The 15,798-nt window shown below is 36.7% G+C and overlaps 1 pseudogene; it reads right to left on the bottom strand.

Annotated features, from left to right (window-relative positions):
• The window catches only part of LOC132170965 (cold-regulated 413 plasma membrane protein 1-like), an 80,648-nt pseudogene that overhangs the window by 46,338 nt on the left and 18,512 nt on the right, over nt 1–15,798 (bottom strand).

Here is a 15,798-nt window from a genome sequence, read left to right as displayed (position 1 = left end):
ACCAAAGATGCTCTCCTATACATATGTATATATGCAAGCACTCAAACAAAAAAAAAATGTGTAGACAAAGATGCATAAATACACAAAAGGAAAAAAAAAATACTCCCTAAAAAAGCTTATGCCCAAGTGCTGATAGCACTTAGGGCAAAACATTTCGAGGTACTGCTTGGACCCAACAGCTCAAGTAGAATTTCAAATGGATAATCTCGAACGTTAAAACTTTGATAATGAAACCCCAACTTCGAGAAGTAACAAAGTTGGGGGACGGATACCTATTTTGGATCTAATTATATTGCTATGTCCTCGTAGTACTTATGTAAAATGCAGGATTTACATTCCAATTTGCCAGAATGTAAGGTTATAATAAAAGCATCCGACTACATAATCTTGGACGGGATGATCCAAAAGCCAAGGTTCCAAGACACAACGCCCAAGCATCAAAAAAGCTTGAAAAATGCAACCATCAAACTTGGATCAACCTGGATTATGGTCTAACCATATCTGAGCATACAAGCAGTAGCGCTGCCATACATTTTTGCCTATTGTAAAGCTTCTATAGTAAATACTAGATCCATGAACACTCTGCTCATGCCGAGACATCTAACGTCCAACATCCCCATGAGCTCATACCTAGAATAAAGACTTCATGGTCTCTACCCTTTCATCGGATTCTTGCTTCGGCAACAGCAGATCTACACCCTCCATAACAAAAATGTGTCCCTCGGAAGCAGATCTACACTCACCTTTGATCAATCTAAAAGATGGTTGAATGCTTATCCCTCTTTTTCATATATATATATATATATATATATATATATATACATATATATTATTCAGCCTCATGTTTTCCTCTTATTTGTTATTTTTATATATGTGTGCCCCTATTTTCTATTATCAACAAAACTACAATCTCTTGGTTGTTGCTCCATTGAACGGTGCACCTCACATAGATGCCCTCAATACGGTAATCATAAGGACCTGTTAGCCATCAATCATATATGGTGTAAAAAGAGCTTCTAGCTCCGCACTTTATTCAAAGCATACTAACACAAAGCTATGCCTTCACATTTACTCTGTTGCAATAAAGATTTAAAAATTAAAAATTAAATCATGATAGAAATATTGAATTCTAGCTTTATTAATATGTGAGGAGTTTGAAATCCAAATCACTAGTTGTCACAGTTGTCCAAAGCTCACTTTTAAATTTTGATTGCTTGACACACCCAACATATATGGAATTTTTTATCTACTAAAGCCTTGTGATGGCCACGCTTGAGTTTATGTGCCAATATCCACATGATTGTTTTTTTGTTTATTTACATGTGCAAAGAGTTTTGGCTTTATACGTAAGTGTTTTTCTCATGGTATATGTATAAGCAATATGTAGATGTGACTATAGAGATTTGCTAAAGGCAATGGGTTTAGCTTTCTAGCCCTTGAATTTCGTGCATCCACACTCAACTCCCTGAATTTTATGGATAGCCTTAGCTTCCAATAAATGACTATTCATCTGTGAGGTCGGAGATTTCTCAGCTTTGAACAAAGACTATTCATTTTTCATTTGCACAATAAAAGCTATTTAGCTTTGCCCGCATGTTAGGATTTCTCAGAGGCAGTTTTTGTTTGTTTCCTTAAGCATTGAGCACCTGTGTGCTTTATTTTTGTGGAGTGGTTGGCTAGAGTCAACAAAAATGAATACATGTTAGAACCTCTATATGCCACTACATGGATATTCGTGAAAATTTGTTTGTCCACAAAGCCCACACTCACAGCCACTAAAAACAGGAACACAACATTTTGCACTTCTCGTATTTACACAATAAGTAAATATGCTTATGGAAATTTTATGCCATATGAATAATGATTGATTTAATTATGCTTCAACTATTACTACTTATTTGAGTAACATTACGTGCCAATGAGGACCAAACTTCAAACCATACATTCTTTTGTTTATCGTTGAGCTTCTGCAAGAAAACGAAAAATCGAACATGGGAATTTACATGGATTACTATTTCACCGCTAATGGTTTATAATTGATTCCCAACACATGGGTCCATGATGGTTGTTTGTGAAATAAAAAAAAAATATGGTCATTTGAATGAAGACTCTCCAAGACATGATAATGGCGGCCCATGTTTGGTTTATCATATTAATTATGGCTTATTGAGAAAATCTTTTAGCAAGATCTCTAATGATTGAATATATTTTATGATCCTGTTATTACTTTGGACGTAAGAAACTTCCCAAGTCTCTTGAATTGCAGTACATATAAGACATGAGATGCCAAGATAGTAAGAAACTTCTCATTCTATAATCCGCCTACACCAAGGCAGGACAGGACCTCTTGGTTCTACTTTCAAAATACACCCAAGTTTTCGTCGGTATGTAAAATTCTCGAAGGTCCAATACTACCTACAAAGGCATAAACCTCTCATTCCAAACTCTGCCAAGTCCGTCAAACACCCGCCAAGTCCAGCGAACTGCAAAGTCCGTCAAATACCCGTCAAGTCCAGCGAACTACAAAGTCTAGCAACCTTATCAATAGCTGACTTGAATGTCGAAAAATCTCTGGTTTCATTGTGGACTACCTTGTAGGGACCAACCTAAGCAAAGAGGTAACATCAAAGGAGAAGGAGAAGGCAAAAACTTTGCATATCTGGCAACTACAACCACTACAGTTAGCTCCACTACAGCAAAACCCCTGAAGGTTTATAAAAGGAAACCATTAAAGCATTTACGAAACAAGCAAAAAAGGAGAAGTCTCCAGAAAGAAGGAAGGACAGTCAACGGTCTGGGAGGGACGTATAGACCCACATAACAGAAAATCATTTCGCAGCATACCCCACTCCTCAGTAGAGCAGAACCAGGTGAACCATTATTTGCCTATCTAGGCATCTTAAACCACAACTATAAGCTCCATTCTTACCAGAAAAGATTAGAAGGCACATCCAATAAAAATGGCTAACTAGTCATCCGCTAAGGACTCTAGACAACCATTAACTCCAAGCGGACTGGATGCTACGCCCCAAGTATAACTCTATGTGGACCACTCAACGGACCCAAATTTCTCTCTCCATCTCCAGAAAAAAAAAATAAAAAAATAAAAATAAAAAAAAAATAAATAAATAAAGATATGCAGATGCATCTAAAGTAAAACATCATGTGTGAAACTATGAAACGGTGATGCGCCATTATCTCGCTTGGGTTGGTGAAGGTATACTTTGTACATACAAAATGATACTCCTTTATGCAGCTAGGTAAAACTGTGTTGGGTAGACATGAACAAATTAAAACGCCTCCATTCGAATAACGAAAAACTAAAAGTTGAACATCTTGCCTAGGCTAGTAGGCGTTTGTGTCGTTAGCTATAAACACACTTACCCATGCAGTTAGATAAAACAGTGTTGGGTAGCCTACATATCTCTCAATTTTAACATAAGAGTCCGAACATTGAGAAACTGGGAAAGAGAGACCCCCTAACTTTCAAACTCAAAGGGGGCAGATACAAAGATTTGTAGGATAAGAAATATACAAAACGAATCTTCGTGTAAGCCTGCAAGGGTACAGTCCGAAAAACGGTACTCCCTTGCGTAATAGATATGAAATTTACAAAATTCTCCATGTAAAACCTGTAAGGGTACATTCTGGCAAGCAGTGCTCCCTTGCGTAAGAGCTATGAAAGTTGCAAAATTTGCACATGGGCCAGCAAGGGTACACTCTGGCAAACGGTACTCCCTTGCGTAAGAGCTATAAAAGTCCTACTTACCAAAGTACAAACATACATACATACATACATACATACATACATACATGCATACATGCATCCGATCATGCATCTATTCATGGATGCATCTGCTCATACATGCATCCATACGTTTACCTACGAACACATGCTTTAAACCTCGTACTACTTAAACGGTGCACGAGTATGCCTACATACAAAATTGCCATCTTCAAATTAATGCAAAATTTTTCCTGACTTTGGCGGAGCATGCTCGATCAGATCAAATTCGAAGATATATAAACAAGAGTTGCAAAAACAAAGGTAACATTTCAGGTGTGGATAAGAGAAACTTTATTCCCATTAGGCCACCATGGTGACCTAAGGGAATGCCAAGGTACTGTTGGGACAAAATATATCCTAAAGCCCAACCATAGGGCCCACTCCAAATAAGAGGCTCATGGCTCACTAAATCACTAAGGACCTAAGCCCAAGCCCCTGCAATCTGAGCAAAGACGCATAGTCATCACATAGTCCGCTCCAAATTGTGTAGTTATGCAGTGTATCATGCTAGCCCAATAATCAAGGAAGCCCAATAGTTGCTCAACAAACCTCATCTAGGACTAACAAACTAAAGCTCCCAAAAGGAGTCCAGATACATAATATTCTCTCCATGTAATCTCCAAGATTATCTAGAAGGATAATCCACTCCCACATATCAAGGGAGCACAACCATCATCCAACAAACCAAATATGAGGATAACCAATCAGATATCACTGAAATGGGTCCAGGTGCATTAAGAGAGCACCACGTAAAACCTCCCAAAAATTATCATGGAGGAAATCGCTTAACCACTCCCACATATGAAGGGAGTCGAGTGAGAGTCTCATAAGGACTCACCCACTCACTCACAGCCTCTATAAAAGGAGGAGCCAACCAACAGTAAAAGGACTGTGAATTCTATCCTTGACTATTCTCAACTTTTATTACTTTCATTATCTCCTTTACATTTATTTTACTCAAGTTCTTACTCAGGCATCGAAGGTGGCACGACCGCCACACCCCCCACCTCGGTCTATCACTACTGAACCTTTTTTGTTCTTAGCGGGTCTTTGAAGTCCCATTGCTATAATGGTTGACAACTATCTCAACAATAAAAATGAAAACCCAGGGGAAAAAAAATGAAGAGTTCAAACCCTAGCGGGCTTTTTAGTATTTAACCTTTTTTTTTTCCTTATATTTTGTTCTAATTTATATATAATTTTTTGATTCAAATTGATTTTTTTTTTTTTTTTTGGTAAATTTTACATTGAATTCAAGGAAACGATAGTGGAACATCCCGATATTTCTCTTCTTTTCTTTGTAAATAAAATCGAGTGTTACGCTAAAATAATTTCACACAGCGGAAAAGCTAAAATTATCAATACAAAATAATAAAGTTAAAAATACTTTTATTTATACAAAATACCCACAACTATGCCAAACAATGCCTTTATACAAATCTATCCTACTATCTAAACTCTAGACAAACTCCTCCAACTTGGAATCTCTGTACATCTCATGTATGAATCTCAAAAACAACTGCATAATTACCCTGACTTTCCATTTCTGCAAGCACTACAAAAACTGTGAAGTAGTGAGTCAATTGATTCTCGATAATATAAATCATTGTTGAATCATATATATCAAAAGACCAAAAAAGTTATAAAACCACAAGAATCCGTATTATTGAATATCAATATCATACTCAGTAAGTAAGAATACTTATAGTAGGTTACAAGAATGAATCATCAAAGGTAATTACTTGTTTGAAACTCATTCTGCTGCAGTTAATCCTTAATCAGAAATTTTCCACTCACTGATGCTCACTCTCTCTACGTGACTCTCTTTCTCACCTTCTCTCCCTCAATCTCCTTTCTCTGATTTATCTCAATCTCTCACTCTCACCCTCTTCTCTGGTTCGGTTGAGGCAAGAAAGAGTGAATTAAAGAGGCAAGGGGGAGAAATGAAAAACAAAAGAAAATAAAGATAGTGGGGTTGTGGCGTTAGGCAGCAGGTAAGTACCCAGAAAAATCAAAGAAATAGAGTGGGGGAAAGTGGGAAAAGAGGGAACAAATCGTCTGGTCTGATAATCTAACTCCCACTAATTCCAATTTATTAAAAAAAATATAATAAAATCCTCCATTAATAATCCAACGAATTCCTCACTTCATAAAATCTCATTAAATCTATCACCAACTATTATAATCATACTCCAAAATATATTAATAAATCTTTAATTATCATATCTCTTAAATCACCCAATAAAATAATTAAAATATAATCTCTCATATAAAATCAAACCGCATAATGTAATAACCTCAAATCAATTTTCATTCTTTTCCTTCTTTTTTTTTTTTTTTTTTGTTTTTTAGAAGAAGTAATACTCTTATTCATGAAATAATCACACAACATGAGCAGAAAGCTCAGTTGAAACAAGGTCATAGATACAATCCGGAATTGAATTATTCTAAGTTCGGTCCATGATCAATCTTGTGGCCTCCCTTGCGAGTCTATAGGCCCCGTTATTGGCATTCATACTCACATAACCAATTTGCCATCTGGGGAAATCCCTTAAGAGGGACCATGTGTCGTCCATGAGCTGGCCGAATCTACTGCACATTGGATCCCTTGCCTGAATGGCGTTGACCACTACCTGAGCATCACCTTCCACCATCAAATTGAGAATGCCCAGATCCTCGCATAACCAAACACCTTCAAACAAAGCCAATGCCTCAGCTGCAGTAGGCTCCAGGAAACCAGATTTCATGATGCTTCTTGCAGCCTTTCACCCTTCCCTCATGGTCTCTCACCAAATTACCCACTCCAATACGGCCATTCCTCACGTCAAGGGCTGCATCACAGTTTACTTTAAGCCACCCTGTTGTGCAACTACCTAAATTAATAGGCACATAATTGTACATTTTACCCGCAAGTGCACAAGGTCAACATAGTAGTATATGATGCAAATACGGGGTTATTCCCATGAGGATTGCTAAATTTTGCGTAAATAAATTTCAAAAGTAAAACAAAACAAAGATTGAGTTTGATTCAATAATAATAAAAAGGTAGGGCTTTGATATCCACCACTAATTATATTTAGATAATATAACAATATGCCTATGTTTTGATCGTGTTATGTATATCTAATGTGTCAACCTTAGGGCATGGGTGTATACTCCTTAAGCTATAGATTTCCCTAAGCAACGAGTTAGGCATAGGTTTATACTCTAACTCTTTTCTTTCTTAAAGGATTTAGCATAGGTATATACTAAGTTGTTCTTTTAGAAAGCATGATTTTGTGAAAATCGATAAACACATCAGGCCTAGGGCATGGATATATACTCCCGATTCCCCATGTTGATTAACCCAAGAACCTAGTGTGAATTTCTTTTGTTACTTTTATTAAACCCAGGACTCGGTCATCCAAATTGATATAACTAACTAGTTAATACCACATGCATATGTTGATCAGGCAAACACATATGAGGAATTCATGAAAGCAGGAATTAATCAAGTTAAATATCACAACATGATCATCACAAAGGTGCCAATATTGAATATTAAATAAACATAATTAGGGCTTCAATCTAGCCTTACTAAGTAAATTAGTTACACATGAGTTTGATGTTAAACATTTTCATAAAATAAAAAGAAAGGAAAAGAATAAACCTGAAACTTGAAATTGAAGAGCTCAAATTCTTCTCCTTGGAAATTGTGTGTCTATTCTAGAGGTTTAAGGGTCTATTTATAAGCCCTAGGAATACTCTAGAAACCCTAAAAATTGTAGGGTTTAAGCTCTAGTTTGCACAAAATTACAAAACCCTAGAAATTACACTTTCCATATCAAGGCTGGCGACTAACTTGCTCATCACGCACGGGTGCACTAGATCGCAGCCGGTGTGCGATTGATCGCAGGACTGCGATCGATCCTCTTGTGCTAGGCGTTCGATCGCAGGTGCCTTGCGCTTGTGGTCTCCGCCTATAGTGCGCTCGATCGCAGCTCCCCTGCAATCGATCGCACTACCAGAGCCTCCAATTTTCTTCAAAATCGCTCTTTAAGCCCAAAACGTCTGAGATTGCTTTCTTTTCTTCCAAGGACCTACAAAAACAAAGAAAACACTTAAAAGAACTAAAATGGTATAAATTAACCAAAACTAAAGATTAACACATGTAAGTTAAGGGCTAAAAGATAAATAATTTGGCACTTAACACACCTCTTTGGTGGTTTTTTCTATTGTTGTTGGACCTCCACCCAATGAATATGCTTTGGGATCTTTGCCATGTTAATGTGGTGGACTTCATCTACTGCATTACCCACAGCATGCACAATGCCATTGGGGTGTGTGAAAACCCCTTCATGAATCCATTTGTTCCTTTTGGCCCAAAGATGCCTGGTAGTTTCAATAAAAATCTCTATTGCATGCCCCACCCCTTTTTGAAAGATACCCTCAGCAACCTGGAAGAAGTCAGAGGTATGAAAATAACTTTTCTGAAAAAATTTTGCACTAGCCCCCCAGGTGTCCCTTGCCGTAAAGTAGCCCCAGAGAACATGGAAGGTAGTTTCAGCTTCCTTCTCATAGAAAGGGCATGATGGATCAGTGATTACTTTCCTCCTCACCAAATTATCTTGTCTAGGCAATAGGTTATGGCAGGCCCGCCAATGGAAATTTTTCCAAGAATTTGGAATACTCAATTCCACATACTCCTCCAGATATCACTATCATCTACACTCCTGGAACTCTCAGCATTATATAGTAACTCCCTCTCCTTAGCAATATGGTAGGCAATGCTTACAGAAAATTCTCCCTTAGCAGTGCCTCTCCAGATTTGAGTATCAGGTTGGTTGCTTGAACTAATTGGGATACTCTGAATCACCTGTACTTCCTCAGGGCTGAAAATCTCTACCAACAAAGGTTGCTTCCACCAATGGGCATCTGGATCAATTAAGTTACTAACCTTTGCATCTGTTGCCATTTTTGGGGAGATTGGACACAGTATGTACTAGGCATAGGAAGCCATTTGTTACCCTAGATATGCACTCTAGCCCCATTCCCAATTCTCCAGATTAACCCCTCTTTTACAAGTGTCAAAGTACTTTGAATACTTCTCCATGCAAATGAGGGTTTATTCCCCACTTATGCTTATAGGATGGAGCAGTTTGGGTAATACTTCACCTTCAGGATTTTCGCAATAAGGCTATTCTCCTCCTTCCACAACCGCCAACATTGCTTGGCAAGTAAGGCTTGATTAAAGCAATGAAGATCTCGGAACCCCATTCCCCCCCCCCCCTCCGGTACTTTCGGTGTACCCATTCTCCCCCAACTCATCCAATGGATCCGAGTGTCATTTGCTTGATGACCCCGCCAAAATTTATGCATCAGGGAGTTAATATCATTACAAAGGCCCTTTGGGAGCATGAACACGCTCATACTATAGGTAGGCATAGCTTGGATGACCACCATCAAGAGAATCTCCTTTCTCGCTTGGGATAGGAATTTTAACTTCCAATCTTGAAAGCGTTTCCAAACACTATCCTTGATACTGTTAAAAGCTCTTATTCTAGAATTCCCCATAAGGGCCGATAAGCCTAGATAGGTATCATATCTCTGTGAAGATGGGATCCTCGATACATCCAAGATTCTCCTTTTGAAATCTATAGGGGTGTTCCTACTGAAAAATATTGCAGTCTTCTCCCTATTTAAACGTTGCCCCGAAGCTTGTTCGTAAGTACTGAGCAAAGAGGATAATCTCATCCAATGATTGTGATCCGCCTTGCAAAAAAGCAAGCTATCATTTGCAAAGAACAAATGATTAATACGAGGCCCCCTTTTGGAAGTCAGAACTCCCATCAATAAACCCTCCTCATCCACCCTTGACAACAGTGAGCTCAAAGCTTCAGCACAAATCAGAAATAGATAAGGTGAAATAGGATCGCGTTGACGTATACCATGAGAGGGAAAAATCCAACCCACAGGATCGCCATTAACAAGCACCGAATAATTTGTGGTTCTCACACAAATCATCAAAAGATCGATCCACTTCTTCGCAAACCCCATTCGCCCCATAGTTGCTTCCAAGAAATTCCAATCCACCCTGTCATAGGCCTTATTCATGTCAAGTTTGACTGCCATATACCCCTTCTTACCATACATTCTGGAGTGCATAGTATGAAGAGTTTCATACGCAGCCAAGATATTGTCAGTTATCAACTACCCTGGAATAAACGCACTCTGATTGGGTGAGATAATAACAGGAAGCACATTCTTTAGCCTATTAGCTAGGACCTTTGAGATAATTTTGCAAAGGACATTGCATAGACTAATAGGTCTAAAATCAGTTAAACAAGTGGGATTATTTTTTTTGGGATGAGGGCAATATAAGTAAAATTTAACTCACTATTAATGAAACCTGAATTAAGGGAGTTCAGAACAACTTGGCAAACCTCTTTACCCACAATGTCCCAATGATCCTGGTAAAAACCTGCAAAGAGGCCGTCTAGGTCCGGTGCCTTTAAAGGAGACATCTGGCTAAGAGTTGTGAACACTTCTCCTTCGGTGAAATTTGCCAACGAATTCCTGTCATATCTTCTGTAACTCTCCCTTCCTGGCCATGCAAACAAGATTCCATGTCCCCAGATGATTCGGCTGTGAATAAGATATTGTAATAATGAACAAAAGCTGCCCTGATTTCCTCCTGCTGCACCCACATACGGCCCCCTTCATCACAAATACGCCTAATTCGGTTTTGTTGCCTCTTTTGATTTGCACTAGCATGAAAAAATTTAGTATTTCTATCCCCCTCTTTAAGCCACAGTTCTTTGGACCTTTGCTACTAGTGCAAGTCCTCTTGCTCAAGAAGGGAATGCAACTCCTTTTGAAGTTGTTGCACTTGAGTTCTGGAGTGGGACCCTCTGTTCCCTTCAGCTCGGTCAAAAGCTCATTCTTTCTTTTTATTTCATGCTCACTTTGCCCCTTCTTTCCAAAATTCCAAAAAGCTAAGATACCCTTACAATTAGCAAGTTTCCCATTCAAATTTTGCCACTTGTCCCCATGATGGAATTTTTTCCTCCATACATGGGTAATAATCTCTTTGCACTCTTTTTCTAATCCCCACTGTGCCACATATCTGAACCTCCTTCTAGCCCTCCTTCAGCCTCCACTATCATCAAGATTAATTATTATCGGGTTATGGTTGGAGCTAAGTGCTCCTTCCACATAAACTCCCATGTCGAGGAATCTTTCATGCCATTCCGAAGTCGCCACCACCCAATCCAACCTTTCTTGAATGAAAGCCTCCCCCTCCCGGCCATTATGCCACATGTACTTAGGGCCCTAAGCCCCTAAATCAGCCAACTCGTAAAAATTTAGTGTGTTCTTGAAATCTTCCAATAATCCCCAAGTTGGCTCTCTTAACTCCACCGTATTTTTCCAACGCATCTAGGATTTCGTTGAAGTCACCCACACACATCCACAGTCCCGGTTGTAGGTTGGCAATATGCCTAAGCAAACTCCACACCTCACACCTCTTACTCGACTCTGGGTGTCCATAGAAGCCCGTAAATTTTCAAGACACAGCTCCGCCTATAAACTTGATGGTGGCATTAATATGTCTACGACTAAAATTTTGAATTTCTAATCCAGCTTCCATATTCTATAAAAGAGCTAGTCCTCCACTTTTTCCTACGCAATCCACCACAAACATATTCCCAAATCCAGTTTTGTATTTAATCTTCTCCATTTTGTATTTAATCCAGTTATAGAAATCAAGATTAGGCAAGGCAAAATGGAGAAGATTAAAAAAAATCAATTTTTATTCCTATAATATTCATATGATCTAATAAATTTCTCAAGAATAAATATCATTACCTAATATAAATAATATATCATCAAATAAATATCTCTACCCTAAAATAAATATCATTACCTAATATGAATATTATATCATCAAATAATTATTTCTACCTCAACAATAAATATCGTTACCTAATATGAATAATATATCATCAAATAAATATCTTTAAAATAAGACTTTAATATTAGGAAGATGAGAAGCTGGGCTACATCCCACATTGCCTAGTTACTAGGTGAAATTGGAGATTATAATGAATTCTATAAAAGCTCCAAATTGACTAGTCCTTTTGGAATAATAACGCAGATGTGGCTAGCGCTTTTTCCTAGGTCGTTACAGATAGTAAAAGAGAGTTTCTTATCGTCACTTTTGGTATGATGTATGACTTTTTTTTAGAATATGTTGATTTTCATTGAGGGTCTTTTTTTTTGTTTTTTTTTTTTTTTTTCCTTCTATTTGTCCTGAAAGTAGTTCCTTTTACTATATGTCAAGGATAGTATAAAGAAAAGAAAAAGAAAAAAACAATCCCTTTATTTGATAAGACGTTTTCATGTTGTTTTCTTTTTCCTTTTTTTTTTTTCCTTATTTTCTGTTGTAATTTATATATTATTTTGAATAAAGTCCACATTCCCCTTCAAACTACCACATAATTGGCAATGTCCTCCCAAACTTTTAACTGTAACAATGTCCCCCCAAACTACCAAAACATTATCAACGTCCCCTTAAGGCTAGCAAAAAAGAGAAAAATGCCCCTATAGATTTCTCAATAAGACAAAAATATCTCTATAAATTTGAAAAAACAAAAACAAAAACAAAAAACAAAAAACAAAAAAAAAAAATTATTTTTTAAAAAAATGAAAAATTTAATTAAAAAAATAGTTTTATTTTCCTTCAAAACGATTTCTTTAATTTTTATTTTTTAAAACGAAAATTTTTCTTTTTTAAAAAGCATAAATTTTTATTTAAAAAAAAAGTATGATTTTTTTAAAATATATATATATTTGAAACAAAAATTTTATTTTATTTTAAATGAAAATTTTTATTGAAAAAATTATATAATAAAAATAAAACGAAATTTTTCAAATTTTTTAAAAAAAAAAATGAAAATTTTTAATTTTTTTCTTCCAAGAATGATTTTTTTTTTAAAAAAAAAATACAAAATAAAAAAAATAAAATAAAAATTGGCCACATATTACTTTTTTTTTTTTTTTTTTTTTAGTTTTAGGTTTTCTTAGAATTTTAGTATTTTTGTTTTTATTTTATTAAGGGTAGTTTGGTCATTTGGGGGAACATTGACAATGTTTTGGTAATTTGGATGGAACATTGTCACAATTGAAAGTTTGAGGGTATTGTCAATTGAGTGGTAGTTTGAGGATGTATGTGGACTTTTCCCTATTATTTTTCATTCAAATTTCTTATTTTTCTTTTGTAAGTTTAACTGACTTTGTTGTTCTTTTTTTTTTTTTTTTTTTTTGTGTTCCAATATTCCTTCCACGATTTTTTATCTCCTTATTTTATGAAAGAGATAAAACTACTCCAATTACAATAAATATTTTAACATGTTCTAATTTATATGGATTAAGTTAAAATTAAGGGTCTTATATTTTAACTCATTTCAATGTTTGTGTTTGTTTGTTTGTTTGATTTTTTTTTTTTTGGTTTGTTTGTGTGATTTACTATGATTTTTATGTATTTTTTAATATGCTTAAATTTAAATTAATTAAGTGTCTTATGTTTTAACTTCTTCCAAGTTTTCTTCTTGTTGTTTTCTTTTTTCTTTACACGTCTTTCCATTTTAAATTACACATATGAGAATTTTTTTAACATATTTTAATTTATATGGATTAAAAATAAAATTATATATGGTTCTTATGATAGTATATTTTAATTGTGTCACCGCTAGATGCCCGAATGTGTTCTTGCAGCAAATAACATGCAATGGCAAGACATATTGCCACGCCAATCCAGTCGTCCCTTACAGTGTCTACAAGTAAACTAGGAGCCACCACCATCAAAAGAATCAAAGCGCCTTGAAGTTCCAGCCAATCTGCAGTTACAATCATAATCAGTACATATTTGGTTGTATGGCAAAATTTGATGCATATATAGTTTAGAACGACCTATCTTATCTTATCTTATCCTATTTTACACTTCAGTCTTTGGTTTAAACTAGGTTTCTTTGTTAGTTTGTTATTCTATCTTATCTTTCAGTCTTTCATTTTGAATTAGGTTCTTTGTTAGTCTTCTATTTGGTTTAGTCTTCTTTCATAGACTTCGAAACGAACTTTATTTCATTGTTATCTTAGGACTAGGAGTCTTGGGCTATAAATATATGCTTATAGCCTTTAGCAATTCAGATTTCATTATTTGTTTTGTTTATCAATAAAGAATACTCAGAGTTGAGTTTCTTCTTTATTTTCCCTTAAAACATAGATAGTCTCTATTGTTTGAGAAGATTTCTTTGATTCTTGTGATAGTCTCACAATCTTAGGAATATTTACCCCTTCAACTTGCTGTTTTCTTGTTCACTACAATCTTACGCTGCATCAGTTGGTATCAAAGCTTAATTACTTTCCATGAATGGAGAGGAGCAACCGTTGTGCAAACATAAACAAGGTGCATGTGTGCAGGGAGGCAGCACGTAAGGAGCAACCAGCGATTTTTGTTTGTGGCACATCAAGGAGAGGTTTGGTGGTCTAACCATGCAGAAGGAGGGGTGTGCGCGCATCCAACATGGGGTCCCTACCGATCACTTGGCAGACATGGATGGTCCAAGCGTTCGTCGTCGTTATCAACCAAAACCGAGATAATCGGGGGCGGAAGACAAATTTATCGTCGATGGTAAACCTGTCAATCCTTATGCAGGGTGCGGAGTGCGGAAGGAATTTTCAACGGCACAAGCCCATGCTATATCACGGGATGCAGGTGTCAAGCTCGACACCCAAAAAGAAAAAATAGAAAATTCCTACAAAAAAAATGTGTCTTGGGAGATGGCGGAGGTCAAGCATCAATCGGTGTCTTGATACATTGGAGGTACATGCCGACAATTTTAGACTACATGCACCATGGGAGGCAAGGTGGCCAAGCTTGTCATCGATCCAAGGAGTGGTATGAATGTAGTCTCGAAAAAAGCAGTTCGGAAGCTAGGGCTTGAGACCAAGAGACATCCTACTCCCTATCGGTTGGAATGGCTCACAGAAGGAAATGAGGTAATGGTTTCTAAACGTTGTCTAGTGTCTTTTTCTAATGGAGCTAAATATCTGGATCATGTGTGGTGTGATGTGGTCGACATGGATACGTGTCACCTATTGTTGGGAAAGCCATGGCAACATGAGAAGAGTGTTACCCATGATGAAACAAAGAACACATACAACTTCATGTTGGGTAAAACCAAATTGACGTTGCTACGTAGCCCATGGGTAGAGCCAAAACCTTCACAAGGCCAAAAGGTGGTCAATCCTTTATAGCCAAGCAGGAGTTAACGAACAAGGAAAGTGGCATCAAGTGAGTGGTACCGGGGCCGATAAAGGAGCTATTGGGAAGATTTGTCGATGTGGTCCGAGCAGAATTACCGAAAGCGGTGCCCTCATTGCGAGACATTCAACCTCAACTTGATTTGGTGTTGGGGTCTAATGTTCCTAATCATCTACACGACATCAAGAGTCCTAAAAAGCTTGAAAAATTAGGGGAACAAGTGGAAGAGGTAAACCTTTCAAAGAGTATCACAATTTTTCATGAAGAAAAGGAACTCTTGGAAGAGGTAAGCTTTTTAGAGAGTTTTGCAATTTTTCATGAAAAATAGAAACCCTTGGAAGAGGTAAATCTTTTGGATAGTTTTGTATTTTTTTATGACAATTCTACATATCATGTGCCTAATAAGAGCTTCGAACATAAAGCCTTCGATTTTAGTGTTGAGCCAATTGACTATGTTGATTTCATTGGGATAGATGCTATTTTATCAAATTATTCTAACCAAAATTGTGATGAGATCTATATGGTGGAGAAGAATTTTCTGTCAAAGATTGAAAGGGTCTTTATGAGTTCTTTGGGGATTCTCATGGCTTGTGGGAAGAGCAAAGCATGAGAGAAGCATGATGTTACGAGAATGGAGTATTATGCCGAATAATTACTAATAGTATCATATATTAAAATATATGATATTGTAGAATATTCTATTATGTTT

Source organism: Corylus avellana, chromosome 2 (genome assembly GCF_965113065.1).
Source record: "Corylus avellana chromosome 2, dhCorAvel1.hap1.2, whole genome shotgun sequence".
Lineage (NCBI taxonomy): Eukaryota > Viridiplantae > Streptophyta > Magnoliopsida > Fagales > Betulaceae > Corylus > Corylus avellana.
This window is presented reverse-complemented; position numbering and strand designations above follow the sequence as displayed.